We start from the raw sequence: 5,411 nt of genomic DNA, 5'->3' as shown, positions 1-5,411 counted from the left end.
TTTTTTTTTTTTTTTTTTTTAAGTTAATTTATCTACTTTAAATTAAAAATACGAATGGCTAAGTTTGTAAGTTCGAAATTCAAGTGAGTTTTTCCGAAATTTTATCGTTGGATTTGAAATTATTTCTTTTCTTTTTATAATTTTTAGGTTCTCACAATATTTATTAACTTTAAATTATAATAAGTTGAAATTTTCGATTATAAGATTAATTTTCTTTTTAAATTATTCCTCAAAAAATTTATTATTATTTTTCAAGTTCGAAATTTCAAATCTTGCAGAGAAACGTTGAATCAAATTGTTTAACATCGTAATTTTCCGTGCCTCTTTTCGTTTTCATTCTGAAATCAACGTGCTAATTATAAATTCTGTTTTGCGATTTAACGGGAATCCCGCTAATCAACGTTTCCACACGAAGGATGATACGAGAGATAGAAGGTGGAAACATACGCGGGAAGGAAAGAGAGAGAGGGGAGACAAATTGAAGCGACGCGACTTCCGCTTTTTCGCCACAGGATCAACGGGATAGAAAGGGGTAGTTTTAACGCGTTTTAACTCGTTTCGCAAACTGGCGTGAAATGTGTATGTACGTGCGTGCGCATTTAATTCGTGTGTAATAACAAAACACAAGCAACAAGGAAGATCTTAAGCAGGATTGCGCAGGAATGTTGATTCTGTCGGTCCACTCTGTTCTTTCGCTCCCCGTCAACGAGAAAATTAGGAACGAAATATTAATTTGTTTATCTTGCAAACATTGCAAGATAGGAAAGATTCAATCGAGAAATCTCGTGGAGAAAAAATTATTAAATATAATTTAATTACGAAAAAGATAATATTATTGAAATTAGAATTTTAAAATTTATAATTTTTTTTTTTAGATATATTTATTCAATCTTATAACGCAAACGAAATAGATAATTGTTAATTAAGAGTTGATTTGGCAAAGTGAAGAATCTCACAGAGTTTCTCATTTTTTTCAACGCAAGTCGATAAGAAGAAGAAGGAGCCTTTAATTCGTTAATTTTGTTGTTAATCTCGAACGTTTCGAGTAGGGAGCAAGTTTCCTAAACCGTTCTAAGCTATCCAATTGTGTTACTCGAATCGAACCGAAGAACTCGATTCCGAGTAGTATTTAGGTCGGTACAGTTGGTGGGAACGCGTTACTCGGAAAGGGATCCTCTCTTGGCTGGCAAACACTCTTGGGGCTCGCAATAAACTGGCACTTTGGTCCAGCGACTGCTCTCAAACTCGAACCCGTATTTTTCCCGTGTTCCGCAGTTAAGCAGAAATGCGTACATAAATGGAGCTAAAAATACTGTAAAAGTTCAAGAATTTTTATCTTGACGAAGCCAGAAGAAGAAGAAAAGAGGAATTCTTCTTTCAGAGGAACTAGAATTATTTGACACCGATGGTTAAAGTTAAAAACTGTTTTTTTTAACTCTTAATATTCGAAATAATCTCCTCGCTACGTGAATCAAGAATTACAAACAAAATAATAAAAAAGAAAACAAAGAGAATATGCATAACGATAAAAACATTGAGAAAATTCCATTACTTAATTCCATTGCTAAAAGAAAAGGAAAAAGTACTATTCTCAATTCCATCATTAGTATCCGTACAATATAAGCTAGGAAAACAAGTTAAAAATAACAAGGCAAAAAAGTAAGCAAGCAGCGCAAGAAAAGCCAGCAGAGAAAAACATGCAAAGAAGATGGACGAGCGAGATAGGGGAGGCGAAGCGTGAAAAAAAGAGCGAGTCTCGCAGGTGGCTCGAAACGAGTCGCGTAGTAACTCGGCAACAGAAAACTCCGTACTTGAAGCACCTCTTTTGAGGTTGGCCTCGCTCCCTATCGCCGAAGGCTTACACGTACCACGAAAGAGGTTGCCACGAACAGAGAGAGAGAGAGAGAAGAAGCGAAGGAAGAAGGAAGCGTCACGAGATTCGCGTGGGGTGATTCGTCAAAGACAAATCATCACGCGCTGTGTTGCGCGGTTGCGTGTTGAAAGCCGCGATGAATCTTCGCGGATGTGCGGCCGTTCGACGTCACCGACAAAAGTGGCGTCGTGATAAACGGAGCTAACGCGAATTTTACCGCGGTTCCCTGAAATTGAAACGGCTGTCGATCACCGAAATCGGGTAGGTCGGTATACGATTGACGTGAAGCACGCCGACGGTTCGGGTCAGGTAATCGAGAGCCGTTCGAGCGGGACAGTTTGGTGATGGACGATTTCCTCGAATCGAGACCCCAATGATTGCTTTACCCTTTTACATTTTTGCATTTGAGAAATCCGAAATTTTCTTCCCAACCGAATCTACTTCGTGATGAGTTCTTTGAAAATTTGAGAGAGAGAGAAAGATTCATTTCGGAGTTTGTTATCCGTGGAAAAAATCGATGGATGCGTAAATCAGTGACGTTAAGATTGTTGCATAGAAGTACCTTTTTACTCGAGATTGAACTTAAAATTTTACGCGTGTTTCATTTTCGATGGATTTTCCAAGGTTAGATTTTATTGTGAAGAAAATATCTGGGATCAAAAGTTGGTAAATTTTACAGAAATTTTAAATACAGAGCAAGTTGTAAAAGATAGGATAGAGAAAGATGGCGAAATAAATATCCGTCGACAAACGAGTATCAAGTTTAACGTATCTTTGATTCGCACGGCGTGTTCCTAACCGCGCGTTAACAGAGCTGATCGTTAAGGGAAGACGTTTTATCGTTCTATTAGCGTCTGCCCGGTATATACATTTTAATTAGTGCCCGTATTCGTATTTACGCGCGCAGCAGGCGCGTTAATTACGCGCTATCACGGCTAATTGCTTCTTAAATCTTTTCGTCTTGCCGAACGTTCAAAGCGAAAGTTGACGAACCGAATAGTTTCCATTCCCTATCTTGTCCATCAATAAGTGAGATCGTCTCGCTTGTGCACAAAGTGTGTTCAAAAAGAATTAATCTGAACTTAGAATTCGGATTCTTTCTTAACCAAGTATAAGTTGTTTTCAATTTATCGATGCGTCCTCTCTTTTTATTAAACAAAAATAATATAAATCTCCTCGTATCGAGAGGATGAGCAGAGATGAGAGGATATATCGTTACTCTTCATCCACTCTTTCTCACTCCTTCTAAATCGGCAAAAAGAAAAATGACAATAGTAAGTTATCGCGACTTTCCATATGAAAATTGGTATCAAGAAGTGGTCCAAATTGACACTTTCAAATCGAAGGAAGAGAGATCCCCTCTCATGCAAAGAAGTAAAATTTTTAATATAAAAATTTCGGTTCACAAAAATCGTTTCGATCGACAACTCGTCGTATTTCGATCCGGATATTATTACTCTATTATTACGAATCAAACGATCACCCATAGTTGGAGCATGTTTTGTCGGAGGACCGCTTAATCGACGCACAAAGGGAAACTTAACCCGGTTGAATATCGCGCGTAATCGATGATCGCTAATGAGGAAAATTATTCGTGGTTGTCCCATGATACATGGAGAGTATACGCGAGGAGAAACGCAATTCGAGGTAGGGATTGCCGGTTTCGAACACGTGGATTAATGGCGAGAGTGTTTAAACGGATATTGATCGCGTCGAGTGAATGGAGATATCGTTAAAGAGGCACCGTTTCGCCGTTCCGGTTACGCCGAATTTCCCGTTGTTGAAAATTCACTCCGCCCGGTAGAGTAGATTCGTTACAGTTTCCGGATATCGTTTAATCGCTACTTACGCCGATTCGCGAGTTAATCTCTCGCGTTAATGCTTCCATCGCTTTTACTTTCACCCACGATTATCTGCCGCGATCGCGTTGAATCATTCATAACATCCTGCGATTACTCCGCCTCCCGTTCCAGATCCCGCGTTTTCGCTTATATTAACCGTTATAGCGTGCATCAGGTAATCGAATTATCGAAGAACAATTGGAGATTAGATCAGAACTTAAAAGAAATGGTTGAAATGTGGGTAAAATTAAGGAATTGATCAGAGATTTTGCAATTTGAGAAAATATACATATTTAGTCGCGTGATAAAATCGATAAATTACGATAGATTGTTTGGAGAAGGAATTAAATACGATGCTTCTCTGTTGCAAATATTGCAAATATAAAGAAATGTAAAAAGTACATTTCGTATTTAATATTTATTTAATGCTTATATAGTAAATAACAATTCTCGCAAATAGGTAGACTATTTGAATTATTATTATTATTCTGTGTAATTAAATTTCATTCTTGATCGAACACCTTGCCTTTGTACAATTTGATCAGAAGATCTTTGGACCTATGCTAATTTAATTTTGTTCAAAACTCCACGAAGGGATCGGTCGAAATAAAGTTACAAAGAGGTGAAAATATTCGATCAAAATCTTGGACGGATATCTTTCGAAATATTCATAACGACTCCCATTTCATTTTTATTATCTCGTATAAAAAGGAATTACAAGTTTTCTGATTCGATTTCACGAGATTTCACGAGCGGCGAAACTCGTTACCTTTGACAGTCGGCGGGAGGAAATGCAAAAGAAGCTGGTAAATATTAGCATACAGTGGAATATCCGCGTTGCGTGGATCAACAGGAAATTTGCATCACGCGAGTTTCGTTCTCCCTCTTCTCGAGTGTCGTAACGATTCGTGAATAAGGCGCGACTCGATTTAAAAAAAAAAAACGTGTAAAGAGACACGTGTGACCAAAGCCGCGACACGCGAGAATGGAAATAATTCCAACAGGCCGGCTGGGAATGTGTTCGTTAATCCGTGTCCGAAACTGTGCGAATAACTAGCTGTAATTACGCGTTAACGAGATAGAAGTGGAAGAGAATTTTGCTCGTCGGATCAACGTGTTGCGCGTGTTTCTTCATTATATCCCCGCGTGGATCTAGCATCATGTTGGAATATCAATTTAAATGGACGAATGGATCTTTCTTTTCCACATATTTTTTCAACGAATTGTTGGATCTCGCTATGGAGAGAAGTAAAATTGGAGATGTAGGTTGATTTTTATCTCGAGAATGAAATCCTCTTTTTTTCTTTTTTTTTTTCTTTTTTTTTTTTTTTAGAAAAATTAAATTCTCGTTTGACATCCGACGTTCAAAGCAAATATTTTTTATGGAATGTTTTATGGGAATGTTTGCATAATTCGTCCGAAGCGAGAGGAGGAGATTACAAATGCGGAGAAAAAAAGAGAATGTGCGAATGTATCTAAGAATAAATCGTGCTCAGGATGCGTACGCGAGCTATTCAATAGAATCGAGAGTGAAAGTTATTCCGCGTTACGTCGAGTTACCTTGTGAAAGAATTTTACTCAATTCCCCGTATCCGTCTGGAGAAAAAAGAAAAAAAAAGAAAAACTTGTCGTCGCAAATTTTTCCATCGAAATTGAAAATCTTCGACTTCATAATCTCTTCCAAATTAAATTTCCCC

At 37.8% G+C, this 5,411-nt stretch overlaps 1 protein-coding gene across 7 annotated transcripts in view; it reads left to right on the top strand.

Moving 5' to 3' along the window:
- Window positions 1-5,411, top strand: part of LOC102680347 (protein-tyrosine sulfotransferase) — a 171,703-nt gene that overhangs the window by 37,744 nt on the left and 128,548 nt on the right. The gene's annotated exons all lie outside the window — the stretch shown is intronic.

This window comes from Apis dorsata, unplaced genomic scaffold (assembly GCF_000469605.1).
Source record: "Apis dorsata unplaced genomic scaffold, Apis dorsata 1.3 scaffold_256, whole genome shotgun sequence".
Classification (NCBI taxonomy): domain Eukaryota; kingdom Metazoa; phylum Arthropoda; class Insecta; order Hymenoptera; family Apidae; genus Apis; species Apis dorsata.
Note: the sequence above shows the minus strand (reverse complement) of the source record. Positions and strands in the feature narration are given on the sequence as shown.